This window comes from Dasypus novemcinctus, chromosome 6 (assembly GCF_030445035.2).
Source record: "Dasypus novemcinctus isolate mDasNov1 chromosome 6, mDasNov1.1.hap2, whole genome shotgun sequence".
In the NCBI taxonomy this organism is placed as follows: domain Eukaryota; kingdom Metazoa; phylum Chordata; class Mammalia; order Cingulata; family Dasypodidae; genus Dasypus; species Dasypus novemcinctus.
In genome coordinates this window covers 31454349-31470643 of record NC_080678.1, presented here as the reverse complement: position 1 = coordinate 31470643, position 16295 = coordinate 31454349, and the positions used below count along the sequence as shown (strand labels likewise).

Below are 16295 nucleotides of genomic sequence, written 5' to 3'. Positions count from 1 at the left end.
GCTTCTTCAGTTCTGAACATAACATATAAGAGGGGAAATAGTCAACATGTGCAAATCACAAAGGAAGGAAGAGACCAGGTGAGTGAAGTTTGTGTGGAGAAGAGACATGGAATTTTTCCGAATTTCAGAACACAAACAATTTTGGAGTGCTAGAAAGGCTAAAGCTGTGAAACAGTTGTACCCAGCAAAAGGAAAACCAAGAGGGATGGGTTTGAGTTGATGTCACATTCAGAATGAGAGGGAAGCAGATGGCCTGGGTGTCTTGCGGGGTCCACCATAACAGAAAACAGGAAGAGAGCCTTTCCACTTCTTGGTTTCATGGGTTTTTTTTTTCTTTTCTTTTCATTCCTTATAAGAACAAGGAGCTCCTGATGAGAAAGCAGAGCACATATAACTGTAAAGGAATTGAAATCTCAGCATTTTGCTGCTAGAGGTGATCTAACCCAGGGAAAGTATATTCTATAAGTTCTGGGGATAGCGATCTCCAAATATTTTGTTGGGGCACCTCAAAAAAGAAAAACAAAACAAAACTGGACATTCCCAATACATGATGGTTTGTTAGTGTGGCAGTTTGAGATTATTTATGAATTCCAAAAAGAGATTATGTTTATAAACTGGTCTGTTCCTCTGGGTGTGATTCCCTTTGATTATATTAGATTCAGCAGAGATATTTTTTACTAAATATGTTAAGATTAGGGCTTTGATTCGACCCGTCAGCAAGGAATGACCCAGGTTAAGTCCCTGCCCCTTGGTGGGCTGATATAAATGGACAGTCACTCAAGAAGACACACAGAAGTAGATACATGGGAAGAGAACACTCCATAGATACCAGAGAAGAGAACTTTGTCATGACACAGAAGAGGAGAGAATTTTGATCCTGCAGCCCTAGGAAGAGAGATGAGCCATTCACCTGATAGTTTGCAGCCTATAGCTGAGAAGGACCAGGAAAAAAACAAGCCCAATGCCAGCCTGTAGCTGAGAGAGAGGAAGGCCAAACCCTTGCAGAGATCAGCAACCATCTTTTGTCAACACATGACAGGTGACTTTGGTGAGAAACCAACCTTGAGTTCATCTCTTTAGGGCCTGGTAACTGTAAGCTTTTACCCCAACGAAATACCCTTTATAAAAGCCAACAGATTCTGGGTACTTTGCATCAGCACTCCTTTGGCTGACTAATACAGTTAATTACAAGGTATGGAAATGTCCTAGATTTTATAATAACTTCAGGAAATTTACAAACAAGAAACTAAAATAAGAAGACAAAATCACCAGAAGTTCTAGTATCTTTTCCACATAAGCAGTGAAAATTCCTAACCTATATAAAAGTTAGATTTCAGTAGGAATGACATGCAAATTGCAAATAAATGTAAATATATAATCTTTCAGGTGGTGATAATATCTCTTGGAAGTTTTGTGGGTAAAAGACTATATATATATATATATATAAATATATATATATATAAACTATAAGGGGCCTCAAATGTATCAACAAAAGAGTCATTAAATGGTATTGATCAGGAAAGAGGATGTGGTTCAAGTGATTGGGCTCCCATCTGCTGTATGGGAGGTCCAGGGTTTGATTCCTGGTGCCTCCTGGTGAAGGCAAGCAGGCCCACGTGGAGTGCTGGCCTGCACAGGAATGCTGGCCCATGCAGGAGTGCTGGCCCGCATGGCAAGCTGGCACAGCAGGATGATGCAATAAAAAGAGACACAGAGGAGAGACAATAAGAGACGCAGCAGACCAGGAAACTGAGGTGGCACAGGAGACTGAGCACCTCTCTCCCACTCCAGAAGGTCCCAGGATCGGTCCCCACTGCCTCCTGAAGAGGAGACAACCAGACACAGAAAGCACAGTGAATGGACACAGAAAGTAGACAATGGGGAGGAGGGGGGGGATGAATAAAGAAATAAATCTTAAAAAAAAGCAACTGGTATTGATCAATGGCTGATGCCAGTCTGGAAAGAAGTAAGAAATCGACGTCATGTAGGTCTGTGAGGCTCTGCCCTTGTTCAGTGTGTTGCTCATCATCTTATCAACAACTGGGATAAGAATACATATTGATGCCTAAAAGATTCATACATGACACAAATTTAGGAAAAATAATGACAAAATAAGAGAAAGGTAGTGTTAGCATTGAAAGCCTAAGGGCATACAGCTGAAGGTGGCATATTCAGATTTGAAGCTAGGCTTTCTAACTTCTCAATGGCTCCATGTTGCATCTGTAAACATGATGACAGTAAGAATACTTAACAATAAGACTATTGTGAGGAATAAAAGAAAGGGTATACGCAGATACTACTACTGTCAACAATATGAAGTAGAGAATCCTTTTGGGATGGATTAATGAGTCAAACCCTTCATAACACAAGGAGACCAAGGTCTTGAAATACAGCATTAACTCAGCAGGTAAAGTTAAGAAGAAATGATAGAAAAATGTTTACACATTTTCAACATCCTGAAAACACTATGTATGTGGGGGATTAGGGTGGTATGGTCCTAGGCATGTTGGCAGGGGGGCAGGATCATGTCCTAGAAATTGGAAATAGACTGGAGGTTAATTGCTTAAGTTTAGACCCTCAAATATTAAGGCCTTTAGATTGGATAGAGGTTCCTCTGTAGTTACTTGCAATATGACTAATAAATTCTGACTCTTCTAAGAAATACAGTGTTCATCTCCAGGACTGGACTGCTAGGCACATGGCCCTAACATAAGGCTGAAAGCCCCTCCCATCTTTATCTTCCTATGTCCTTCTCTTGCTTTCATGCTGGGCTTTAGCACTTCTGGGAAAACACTCTAAAAGGCCATTGCCCACAAGACTCTCAATTGAGAAGGGAAGGAGATTTGGTCAGTGACACTTGGAGGGGAGCAAGGATTGAATCGGGTTAGAAATGAAGAAATTAGATTTGTTTTCACAGCAGAAACAAAAAATCCTGGGGTGACAAACAACAGCTGCTGTCCTTACAACTTTGTTTACAAAGAATTTCTGAGTTCTGAGTACAAGGTGTGAAGGGATTTGGAATTGACAAAAAGAAGGATGTTATTTTGTGAAAACACTTTGAAGGTGGGCCTATTTCCCTTTGAGCTTCTACTAACTGCTTGGCCAAGGAAACCTATGTGATGATGAAAAACAAAAAACATACCTTTTCCTTTTTAACAAAAATCATAACTCCACTATGGATGCAAGGTCCAAAAGTTAGAATTGAGAATGTCTCCTTGTAACAGAAGGGAGGGGAGGTAAGGGAGGGCAGTTAGGGGAGAAAAAGGGAAGGAAGGGAGAGAAGAAATGGGGAAGAGGGGATAAGGAGAATGGGAGGGGCCACTGAGGATAGGAGAAGGATAAGGAGAAGAGGGGAAGGCGGAAAAGGAAGAGTGGGGGGGAGGGGAAGAGGACAAGAGGGAGGGCAGGGGGATAAATTTGATTCTTGTGATTATTCCACAGTGCTCACTGTGCCTTTCTGTTCTGAATCAGTTGTTGAACCAATTATCATTTCCTGTTTGGATTTATCTCACACTAATCTCAAGCTCCCCCAACAAAAGATGGAAAATAAGTATGTCTACTTTTTATTATTATAATTGGCATAACACTTTAAGTAACCTTACCTTATTTAATTGTAAAAGTATTATGTTTTCTTTGAAAATAGAATGGAAAATACATCAAAGCATGAAACAGAAATAAAAATTGCACAGAATCCATCCATACAGAAATAATCACCTCTAACATTTTGTTGTTGATCCTTTAGTACTGTTTTTATGTTTGTGTAGGCATTCTTTTTTTGACTATTACAAAATTCAGATTATACCTTTAGAGTATAACAATATATGGTATAATATAATATAATATAATATAATACTGGAATTCACTGTTTCACCAGCTGTGCAATATTCTGTAATTTACTTAATTTATCTTCTGACCACAGTGTATTCATTGTGTTTAATAACTTACTCTTACACGTGATACTGAGAAATTATCTTTGTATATGAATCTTTGTATTTACCTGATTTTTTAAGAGGAAGAATACTTAAAAGGACAAATAATGGCTCCAAGAAAATGGATATTTTTTTAGGACACCTAATTAAAAATTGCCCAATGTCCTCCAGAAGGTTTCTATAAATCACACTCCCAGGAATAGCAAGCAAGAGTGTCCTTTTCCCAAATTCTCACCAAGGCTAAGTATTATCTTCTCTAAAATTTTATCCATTTGATAGATAAAAAACGGTATCTTCTTTTTGTTTCAATTTTTATTTTCTACTGGTAGGATTAAAATGATTATGCTAACTGTCATGTTTTTTTCTTTTACAAATTGCTTGTTATTTTCTTGGTCCTTATATCCATAAAGTTGTATTTATTCAAGTTAGCGATTTAGAAGAGTATTTAGAATATGTAGACATTTCCTATGTTATCTATTTCATATATTTTTAAAATGGTCAATTTTGGAAACTGTTGGTTTCAGGAATTCAAATTACTGTTAACAAAGAATGTCACCACCTTTCATAGAGGTTTGTTTTGCTTTTGGGAGCAGCAAACCTTGCTTTTTGCTTTGCCTACGACAGAAGAGAGAAGAGGAGAGCGAGAACAGATGCGTATCTGCTTGTGTGTGTGTGCAGATGTATGCATGTATGTGTGAGGTTCTGTGTGCACAGTGCCATGGTCAGTATCTCCGTGCCACCTCTTTGTAGTGAGAGTGTTATAAGGGGTGTGTGTGTGTGTGTGCGTGTGCAGTGGTCAGTATCTCCATGTCACTTCCTCGTAGGGATGGTGTGGTGAGGTGTGTGTGTGTGTACACATGTGCAGTGGTCAGTTTCCCCGTGTTACTTCTTTGACAGTGTTGTGAGGGGCTCTATTGAACTAGCAAGGGGTGGGCCCAGGCTTACTGGGAGAACATGCTCATCTCCATGCCAATCAAGGTCTCCCTCCCTGATCAGGTAATAAAATGTCCCTTTGAAAAGAACTTTATTAGGGGGAGGAGTCTTGCCCTTAATTAGCAGGTGGCAAATTAATGGCATGTTAAGGCCCCCGGCAGGTAGGACACTTACCCTTACAGACTCCAGTGAATAAATTTAGAAGAAATGATAGAAATAGAAAATCACCACAGTAATCAGCATTGCAGGTAAGATCCACTGATGAATGTTAAATTAGGGGGTGAGGTGTATGGCCCTCAGAGCCATACAATACTCAATACTTATTAGTTATTGTGTTGACTTTAACATAAGTCACAAACATTTTGATACTGCTCCCTTCAGGAGCTGAGTGAGAGCTGGACTTACTGACCTACTTCTAACAAAGAGAGTAAAGAAAAGTGAAAATAGTAACTTTGCAGAGTAGAAAACTCACAGACACAACCCTTACCAAGGAATCAAGGTTAACATCATTGGTAATAGGACATATTTATATCGTGTACTCCTTGATATGACATCATTTTTGTAATATTCTTCCCCAAAATCTCTAATGCTGTAACCATGAGAAAAATAATGGAAGCATCAAGATTGTGAAATGGATGTGGCTCAACCCATTGGGCCCCCATCCACCATATAGGAGGCCCAGGGTTCAATGCCCAGGACCTCCTGGTGAGGGCAAGCTGGCCCACCCAGAGTGCTGGCTCATGCAGGAATGCGGCCCTGCGCAGGAAAGCCACCCTGTGTGGGATGCTCCCTCACTAGGGAAAAGCTGCCCCATACAGGAGTGCCAGCTGACATGGAGAGTTGGCACAGCAAGATGATGCAACAAGAGACACAGAGAAGAAAAACAAGAAGACATAGCAGAAAAGGGGTGCTGAGGTGGCACAAGATAGTAATAACCTCTCTCCCACTCCAGAAGGTCCCAGCATCTGTCCCTGGAGCCACCTAATGAGAATACAAGCAGACACAGAAGAACACACAGCGAATGGACACATAGAGCAGAGAACGGGGGGAATGGAGGGGGGGGGAATAAATTAAAAATAAATCTTTAAAAAAAAAAGAAAAGACTGAGGAACTGTCACAGAATGAAGGAGACTAAAATGACATGGCAACTACCTGCAGAGTGGGATTCTGGAGTGGGTCCTGAAACAGTAAAAGTACACAATAGAAAACCTGAGGAAATTTGAATAAAGTCTGTCGTTTAGTTGATAGCATATCCCAATGTTAATTTCTTAGTTTTGATCATTGTAGCAGGGTTGCATAAGGTGTTAGCATTAGGGGAGGCTGGGGGAAGAGTATATAGGAATTCTGGACTATCTTTGCAACTCCTCTGTAATTCTAAACGTATTGCAAACTGTTTATAGTTTAAAAAATATACAACTTTTAACTGCAGTTTTAAAAGAACTATACCAAATTTCATAAGAATACATTCAATTATACCAAAGGAAATAAATAAATCAATTTGTTTTTACTAAATCAGGGAGTGGATTGGTCACTGTGTCACTTCATTATGTAAAACAAATAAACTACTGTATCATTCCATCTGTCAGATTTTTATGATTCATGGATTTCAACAATTAGAAAAAAAGGTTCATTATTAAAAAAAAAAGATAAGGTTAGAATAGTGGGTCTGACTACTGAGAAGTTCTTACTCCCAATTTGTTCAGATGTAGAAAACAAAGCTCACAGCCAGATTTCTTATTTATTCTATGCTTGCCCTAGTTACTATGAGAAGATTCCAATTTCAGCTGATAGGTAAATATGTTTGACCCAGGATGTGTTAAAAGGTGAGGTCACATGTGAAGCTTCTGCCAAATACGGCTGTATGCTACGTCTGTTCTGGATTCCTCCGTCTTCGGCATCTTGTTTTCCTTTGCTACTGAATTACTTGGGAAGGCAAAGTGCTCATAGGAGGCACGTGGAAGAGCTGGTTTGTTCTCTGGGATAGTGATGCAGAAGCTATCCCAGGCAATAAATATTCTAACAAGTTCCATCTTGTCACAATAGAGTCATAAAGTTGCTCTGTTCAGCACATGATAATAGCTTTGTAATTCAATTATTGGTAGTATTTGTCTTCTGGGATTTATCTGCCTTAAACTTTGGCACTCATGTAAAGCCCTTTACCATAAATCACATAAACGCAGGTTCTGTTCCCCACCCCAGGGTACAGCTTGCCATGTCTGTGCAAACCTTGACAGCTTTCTCTAAATTATGGAATCACTCTGTTTGGAGATGTTGATGTTTTAAGTGCCAGAGCCAACAATAAAAAAGAGTGGGGCAGGTCTATTTCCTCTGGTTATTTTCTTTGGAAAAAGATAGATCCTGATAGACAAAGTTCCAGTCTTAATGGAAAAGGCCATTTTCAGTCAGATGGGATGGCTTCTAAGGTCTCTTTGAGTTCCGGGGAAACTGACGCATAAACACAGCAGGGCTGGCCACCAACATGGATTCATCAGTCTTGCAGATGGTTTTAGAATTTTCCTCTGTCCATTCATCCCTACCCAGCCAAACTGTCAACACTCAGTTTCTACTCTTGCCTGCCTTTTTGTCTAGAATGTACCACTCCACATCTGTAGTCATCTATTCAGATAACCTTATCTAACGTTTGATTTGAAAGATAAATATCCACGGTGACCTCATCCCCCAGAGTCGTCATTTCACTTGTTCATTCATTGAACACCACCTCATCCCCCAGAGTAATTATTTCACTAATTCTCTTCATTCCACAAACATTTATTGAGCACCTATTTCATCAATTCCAAAAATGCTTTTTTTTTTTCATTTCAATATCTCTTAAATCTGAATGTGTCTTAAAATCAATGAAATGTCACAGTTAAATGGCAAATTTTTTTTTGAGTGGTACATAAATTAATTGTCCAGCTCCATTCAATGAAATTTTAGATTTGGTGATATGTGGTATGTGCAGGTACTGTGCTAGACACTTTCCTGTCCTTGATCTTTTGGCCAATTTCTTCTCATCTTTCATCTTCTAACAGAAAAAGCCCTGTCCCTAGGGAACTTTTCCTAAAACCTCTACCACTGCAATCATTATTTGGTATGTATATATTCATATATACCTCTAAATGCACATACACATCGAGTCTTTTTCTTTCTCTTCTTTCCCTTCCCTCTATTTTTCAACATAAGATAAGCTAATAGAATTAACCTTGTATCTCAGTATTTAAGTGATAAGATATCAAAAGAAGTATGCCCCAGCTAGAAGAGAAATGTCACCCAAAGGTAGATAATATACCATATAGTAATTTGTTTCATCTTTTGGGGGGAGATATTTATCATGTTTTAGGTTGTATGGGAGATAATTACTTTATGCTAGGTGGAACGTGCATGATTTTGTTCTTGTTTTTATTTGAAAGTTTTATATTGTTTAAAAAGATGTGCACAGTTGCCAAGTTGACCAGGGGTGGACTGTGGTGATTTTGTACTCAATGAACTTGGCTAAGCAAGTCTCTGACTGGTTTCAAGAATTAACCAAAAGCAAGTAAGTGGGAGATGTGGAAGGTAGGAGAGAAGCAGCAGCCATTTCCCTCTGAAGATCATAGTGGTTAGAGGCAGATGCAGAGGTGCTGGTAGGTTCAAATTTTTCCTTGCTCTTTCCTTCCCAATTCTATGCCGAGCTCTTCTTCCATGTGGCCAGCTGTGTGACCTCAGGCCTGCAATCAGGTGACTGGCTGCAAACTCAGTGCCGTACACAAGATAGCTAGAAACATGGTAAAGATAGTCTCGGCTCATAAGTGATAGTCCCTCTAGCAGGAAAGGGAAAGGAGGAAATAAAAAAAGATATATATGGAGAACATATTAAGTGCCAGGTTATCTAATAACAATATGATATGTCATTTTTAATTCTCAAAATAAGGCTCTGAAGAAGGAGATTGGAGCTCAGGTAGGTAAAGAAGTATCTCAGGATCACCTAGTTAGTAAATGGCAAAGGTGGGATTTGAATCTGGATATGCTGACTCTTAAGCCTGTGCTCTTTCTACTAATCACACACACAGACCTATAATAGAAAGGATGTTATGATGCTTTTTGTTTGTGACAGAATCACATTAAAATTCAGAGGAGAGATTCTCTTTCCCTAGAAGAGTAGAAACTAAGTGCCAAAGAAGGCTCCATGTTGGACATAAGTAGGCATTGCTGTAAGGTCATAAAGGTCTGATATTGTGATACTAAGAAAAACAAGAATCCTCACATAGACATAGACAAAGACAAAAGCCCTCCTGGCATAGAGTAGGTACTAAAAGTTAATCAATGCTAAAATGAATAAGAACAGTTTATCCCCAGACAGGAGCATGCACAAAGTCTTAAGGTATAAGAAGGTGCAAATAGGCCCATAGAGTAACCAGTGCTGGAATTATCTAGGCTGTGACTGTTTGAGATTATTTTATAAATCCCCCAAAAAGAAAGATTATGTTTGTAAACTAATCTATTCCTCTGGATGTGATACCCTTTGATTGTATTAAATTCAGTGAAGGACCTCTGATTAAGTTTACTTGATAAAATCAGTTTAGGGCTTCCAATTAGGCTATGTCAGTAAGGTGTAACTCAGGTTGAGTCCTGCCCCATTGATGGGCTGATGTAAACAGACACTCAAGAAGACAATGGAAGAGAAAGAGCTCTGTCATTTTTGATCCTGGGTCCCCAAGGAGAGATAAGCCTGATAGTTTGCATCCTTGGGAAGAAAACTGAGACTGATATAGAAAACCCAGAAGGACATGAGTCCTATGCCAGGAAAGTGAGCAAGCCCTGAGAGACAAACCCTGTGCCAGCCTGCAGCTGAGAGAGAGAAAACCCAGAGGGGAAGGCTGACCCCTTGCAAAGAGCAGCAACCAACTTGCTTCAACATATGGCAACAGACTAGTAAGAAAGCAACCTTGAGTTAGACTCTTTAAGGCCTCGTAACTGTAAGCTTCTACCCCCAAAAAATACCCTTTTTAAAAACCAGCAGATTTCTGGTACTTTGTATCAGCACCCCTTTGACAGACTAATGCACTCGCCTATTGGGATTTAGCACATAAAATTGGCAGCGTAGGGTATTAGGTTAGAAAATGTACATTGTAGCTGAGGTTCTCAAGAGCCTAGTTCCATTCACTTTTTAAGAGTTTACAATGTTTGTAATGAGGAACAGGACCAACATTTGGTTAGGTAAACGCTTAGAAGATTCTTTAGGCAGCAGTATGGCACAGAGAGATGTACGGAGGGGGCTATTTGAGAAACAGAATGGGGGCTGAACTAGTGTAATGCTAGGCAAGTAGGCAGGCATAACGTCATGCAGGGTAGATAGAATTGACGGAACTTAGAAATTCAAACATTTAAGAGCTGAGTAAGAAAGCAGAGTTGAATATGACTCTTAGATGTTGAAGTTGAGAGAAGAAGGAATAAGGAAATATTGAAGTCTATAAAAATAAGTGATCCTGAATGTGAGATATTCCATTACCATAACAACATAAAATTGGAAGTGAATGATGGCATTCATTTAGAAGTTCTCTGCAGAAAAGAAGCTGCTTCATAACTTTAAGCAACGGATGAGCTGGATTATCTTGGGGGAAAAGCCACACTCGCTTCCTACTATATTCTGAAATTATCTGGTTATTTTGATTGAGTTTGACTCTTTGGGAGGAAGGACAGTGTAACATAATTAGACTTCATTCCATTCCCAGTTTGCAGGACCCAGGGAAGAAAAGTGCACAGGTCCAGCCTCTTGCTACTGTATTTGCAAGTTGAATCCACTGGAAAACCAGAAAATGTTACAATAATCTCATGCCACATCTTTTATGTCCATTTGGTATGGGGGTCATAGAAGTCTGTGCTGTTTGGATGGCTGAGATAGTTGAAGGAAACGAGGAAGGACACTGGTGACCTGGTGTCAAAGTAGATTATCACATCAGAACAATAATACAACAAAAACAAAAATAAATTGGCTCTGGAGCAGTATTCAACAAGATCTAGGAATACGTGGTGGGGATCTGGCTCAGAACTAGAGGGAGAAAACACTTGGGAATGTTACCTGATCAGATCCAGGTATGTTAGTGAAAGTTTATGGATCTGCCTTTTATGTGTAAGACTCCATGCCTGAGGTCAGAGTAAAGCATTTTGGATAGGAACAAAAGGCCAGGAATGTAGACAAAGGTGACTTTGATGAGTGGATGTGGGACCCAGTGGATGTTGTGCCAACAGGAAATACCTGCCAATGTTGGATTTGTAAGTAAGGAAAGAGCTCTGTGGAACAGCGTCCTCAGGGAAGCTTTCAGAGAGAGCTGGAGCTCAAGGCTGGCATTATTGGTCCGTAGCACAGTGGGGGTTGACAAAGTATATTGGAGAGAATAGAGCATAGTGCTTAGAACATAGGCTCTATAGGCAGGCAAATCTAAGTTTAAATCCCATATCATTACTTGCTAATGTGTGGCATGGGGCAAAGTTATTTAACCTCTCTGACATTTTGTTTATTTCTTTATGTTCATTTATTTCTCACCTTCATATAAAGGTATCTTGTGTGGATATGCCTTCCCATTTATCATTTCCACTTTTCTCTACCAGATGAAAAGAGTCTTGATCTATAAACTATTTCATTTCATTGATTTGAGGACTTATTGAAACAACGCATGCAAAATACTTAACACAGGTCTTGGCACACCGTAAGTGTTCAACATATAGGACCAAAGATGTGGCCTGGGAAGCCATTCATCGACTCGGGCACTGGAACATGGGGAAGGAGAATATGTTTACATGTTCCCATCCACTGACTATGGAGTCTTAAGCATTTATCTTTACTACAGTAGGGCTGCCAATTGTCTCTTAAGGGACATCAATAAAACCATCTGGCATTCAAAATAACAAAGGCTCATTGTGTAACCCTTTCTTAATTTTCCATGGGTGAATCAGTTACAGAAATATGTAATCACCATTCAGCTGTTCCAGAATCCAACCAAAACGACATAATCAATACGGTAAGTCTAAACCTATTTTTAATTAAGCGAGATAGCCTCAAGATTGCTGCCTTATTATTTGCATAGATAACAGATCTCTGAATTGTTTATAATCAAATCTACCTTCCATTGCTTTGTACTGAATTTGACTCAGATCCCAACAACTACATTCATTAACGTCAATTAGAGAATACGGCTTTTGGCAGGGGCTTCACCTATTCATGGTACTTGGATACCACTAACCTAATCAACTTCTATGTTCCTCTTCAATGTCAAATTCAATACCTTGGTTCTTACCTGTACATCTGTTCAACTAAAAGGAAAGAGTACACCATTTTAGAATTCAAACAGGTTTTCTTCCTCCTTTATATTGGGAGAGGGAGTGGGAAAAGTAATTGTTGAATTATTTATTTTTACTACAACAAACAAGGGCTATGGAGCCAGACAGACTAAGTTTCAGGACCTGGATGTACTACAAATTTTGTCTATTATGCTGGATAAACTACATCAGTTTTATGTTTCTTCAAAATGGATATAATAACCCGTATCTCACAATCTTTTATGAGGATCAAAAGGAACATGATTTATCATGTGCCTAGACCATTGTAGTTACTCAACAAATGCAAATAAAAATTATGGAGTTTTACCTTTCTGGCAGTCATTGCTTCCATTAGTAAATTTTCCTTAAAAAGAATCCATTCTCTCTTCTTACAATGACAAAATTCATACTTTCCTTTTTGGTAATCGTCTTTCCCCTCACCCTAAGCCATGTAGTTTGGTTATGTCTCACCCCTCGCCCCCTATTTCCACTTTCAGGGTTAGATATGTGCCCAGGTCTGATTTTTATGAGAAATTCAAGGTCACTGATTCAATCCCTGGGCTTTTCCTGGAAATTTTAATACAAAAGGCAGACTGATTTTGCTAGAGCTTCTAAGCTGGTAGAATGTAAGCAGAATACTGATGATGGCCAGCATTGCCACCGAATGGGCAGAGCCAGCCTGAGACTGAAGCTCATGCAGGGGCAAACAAAACTAAAAGATGTAGAAAGTTAGCCATTATTATTAATATTAGTCAGGGGGTACAAGATACAAATGGTGACAGTTTGATATTGTTTATTAATTCCAAAAAATAGATATTGGATTATGTTTGTAAACTGGTCAACCCTCCAGGCATATGAGATTATATTGATGCAGAGGTTTCACTTTTTAAATAATGATTAAGGCTTTGATTGGGCGCTGTCAGAAGGATGTTGCATCATGCCCCTCTGGTGGGCGGGGACTCATAGAGAAAAGACAAGGCAAAGGACAAGAGTTGGGAGTTTTTGATCCTGGAGGCTGGGAAGTAAACATACAGGAGAAAAACACAGGAGGAATAGAGACAGCTCCACAGGCATGGCAGAGGTCCCAGGAGGAGAGACGAGCCATTCGCCTGATAATCTACAGCTGACCTTGCAGAGTGAAGCAAGTCTGAACCCAGAGACAATCGAGCCCTGGAGAGAAAGACTGATGGCCTACAGCTGATATTGGAAGAAGCTGGAGCAAAGATGCCTTAAGAGGAAGAGGGAGGCTGAACATTGGAGTCATCTTGATCCAACATGTGGCAACAGACTTTGGTGAGGGAAGTAGCTTATGCTTTATGGCCTGGTATCTGTAAGCTTCTACCTCAAATAAATATGCTTTATAAGAGCCAACAGTTTTCTGGTATTTTGCATCAGCACCCCTTTGCCTGACTAATACAGAACTCTTAGGCACCAAGGCATGTAACCAATTCACAAGAAATAGCTCACTTAATTGACTTCCTTCATTTTACAGAGGAAGAGACTGAGGCATGCAGATGTTTTAAGTGTCTTTCCTAGGATCTCTTAGTAAATGACAAGGCTAGAACTCAGATCTTAGGGTCTCCGAAGCCCTTTAACCTTCAAGCTCTACTGTCTCCCCTATAATTGATTTCTAAGACAGTAAAGAACAAGAGTGCTGTGACAGTCACTCAAACAAAAGGGCACCTATCCTATTTCAGGGTAAGTTTGTGCTAAGAGGTGTTTCATAAGATGCCTTAAATATGTAAATCAGTTTGGGAAGCAATCTGCGCTCCTTAGAGAGAAGTTCATATTTACTTATTAAGTTATGGTAGTACTAGCATGATACGCATTCACATTCCATAATTATTTTATAATTGTCACTGATTACATCCCGGGGTGCTGTTATCATTGCCACCCAAAATAAAGATAATTTCTCAAATGTGTTAGGTGATGAGGAAAATACATACATTACTGTTCATTTCTTCTCCATGGAAAATGCCATGTTATCACCCATGGCCACTTAATAATTTGATTTAGCACTACAGAAATTCCCTCTGTCCCGTCCATGTCCACACAGCTCAGGCTCTGGGCAGAAATGATTAAAGGCGCTTTCTTTTAATTAAGCTTGCTGAGTAATCCTAGCCAGCCCCATGGCTCCTATGTAATTTGAAGCAATCAGTGTCCAGGAACAAGTCTAATGATATTACCTTGATCAACACCATTTCTGCCAGCCTAAGGAAGTTGCTCAGAATCAGAAAAATGCAGACCATGTGGGCCTAGACTCAAAGATCTGCATCAAAAACCATGGCACTATGCAATTCACAAGGCCTCAGACATCCTTGGGGGGAAAAAAACACACACACACACAACACAACAAGCTTAGAGAACCCAGGGGGGCTGTTTGCTAAGCCCAGTTGGAGAGATACATAGGCAGGTATGGTGGCCAAAAGAGCTTCGGGTTTTCTCCACTTGTCTGCCTGTGTGAACTAGATTTCCAGTGTTCACAGTCCCAACCCAGAAAAGAATGCCAAGAGACAGTGGCAATGTAGTACATTGCTTTAGTAGAACATGGACTTGGGAGCCAGACTGCTGGTGTTTGAATCCGGCTTTGTCCCTTTCAGGCTGTGTGACCTTGGCCAAGTTACTTTACCTCTCTGTGTCTAATGATAATGAAAGTACTTCACTTCATAACGTTGGGATAAGGATTAAATAGCTTTAGGTTTGAATACTATCACACTGTTAGGGCTTGAATGAGGGAGATACATCTCTCTCTCTCTGTTCCCAAAGGCAGAGGGAGGATTTTAATTTGTTTTACTTAACAGACAGATGAATTAGAATTTATACATCATCATGGATAGTGCTTTTATAAAACTGATAATTTTATGACATTTGATATGTATAGCCTCAAGGGCTTTCCTAAGCTAATCAGAGCTTTCAGATAGAGAGCCCTTTTAAGGAATAGGTAAGAATGATGCAATTAGTACCACCCAAAGCACTGATAAGGTCTGTGGCTTTATCCTGATAATGTGTATATAGACTTCCATTGAGCTAGAAAACATTGTGTACCACTTCCAGAGGAAATATTGCCATTTAAGCTCCTCTTCCTTGTCCATCCTTTTAGTCAGTGCTTTTGATTGCTTCTATTGGTCCTTTATGAATTACTACTTTCCATCCTCTCTTGCTGGGTACTATGTGCAGATATGTACAACCACTTGGAAACGGGACTGGAGGAAAGATTTATCCCTCACACTTTCTCATTGGCAAAGCATCAACTTCATTTCCAGGATAAGCCAGCAGGACCACATCCATTTATCAGTACCTCATTTACTTATTAATATCTGAGGCCTTTCTATGTGAAAATTCTATCAAGCAAAGGAGAGGAGGCAATTTTTAAAAAAAGAGAAAGAAAAAGAAAAAAACCCACCTTTCAAAAGATTTTAATTTTTTAAATAATTTATAGGCAAACCCACAGGGATACAAGATATCTCATGAATAAGGAACAAAATGAGGGGGAGAAGAAGAGAATTAATGCAGATCAGAGAAGGGAGAATCAGTGAGGGTTAGAGATAAATTTCTGGAGGAAGGAGAAGCCAATTTGGACTGTGTGAGCAAGAATTGACCCATTCCTGAAAAAGAGCAGTAGTTGCAGAGAGGTGAATAAGCTTCTATAAGACAAAACACTCTTTAATTATAAATGTCTCTTTATGATAGGAAAAAAGGTATCATTCTATATAGAAGTCTCTATGAGCTACCTTTGAGCCAGTTTGTTTGCATAAGGTTGCCTTTTAGTTTTCCAGGCAGTTTCACCAGCTTTTTAAGAAAATTCTCTAATGAGGTTCTCTGGCTTTCAACTCCCACAGGGGTTTTAGGGTAGTGTTTGAAAATGAGAAAGATAAAAATGCATTCTTCTTAGAAGTTCATATGAAATTGATAGAATTGGGAGATTGAGGTGCCTCAGTGATGGGTTCTGTGTTTAAGTGGAGAGGCTGAGGCAAGGCAGTGTGATTTCATAAGGAGTAAAGGGGGGATACTTTTACTGCTGCAGTTGCAGGGAGTTTATTCTGAATGATGTGAACAAGGGATATTTAAACACATGTTTGAGATCATTCCTTAAAGTGAAATACTATTCAGTCACTTAAATACATGCCTATATAGTTA

General features: G+C 39.5%; 1 protein-coding gene across 3 annotated transcripts in view; it reads right to left on the bottom strand.

Annotated features, from left to right (window-relative positions):
- The window catches only part of SORCS1 (sortilin related VPS10 domain containing receptor 1), a 528310-nt gene that overhangs the window by 153452 nt on the left and 358563 nt on the right, over positions 1-16295 (bottom strand). The gene's annotated exons all lie outside the window — the stretch shown is intronic.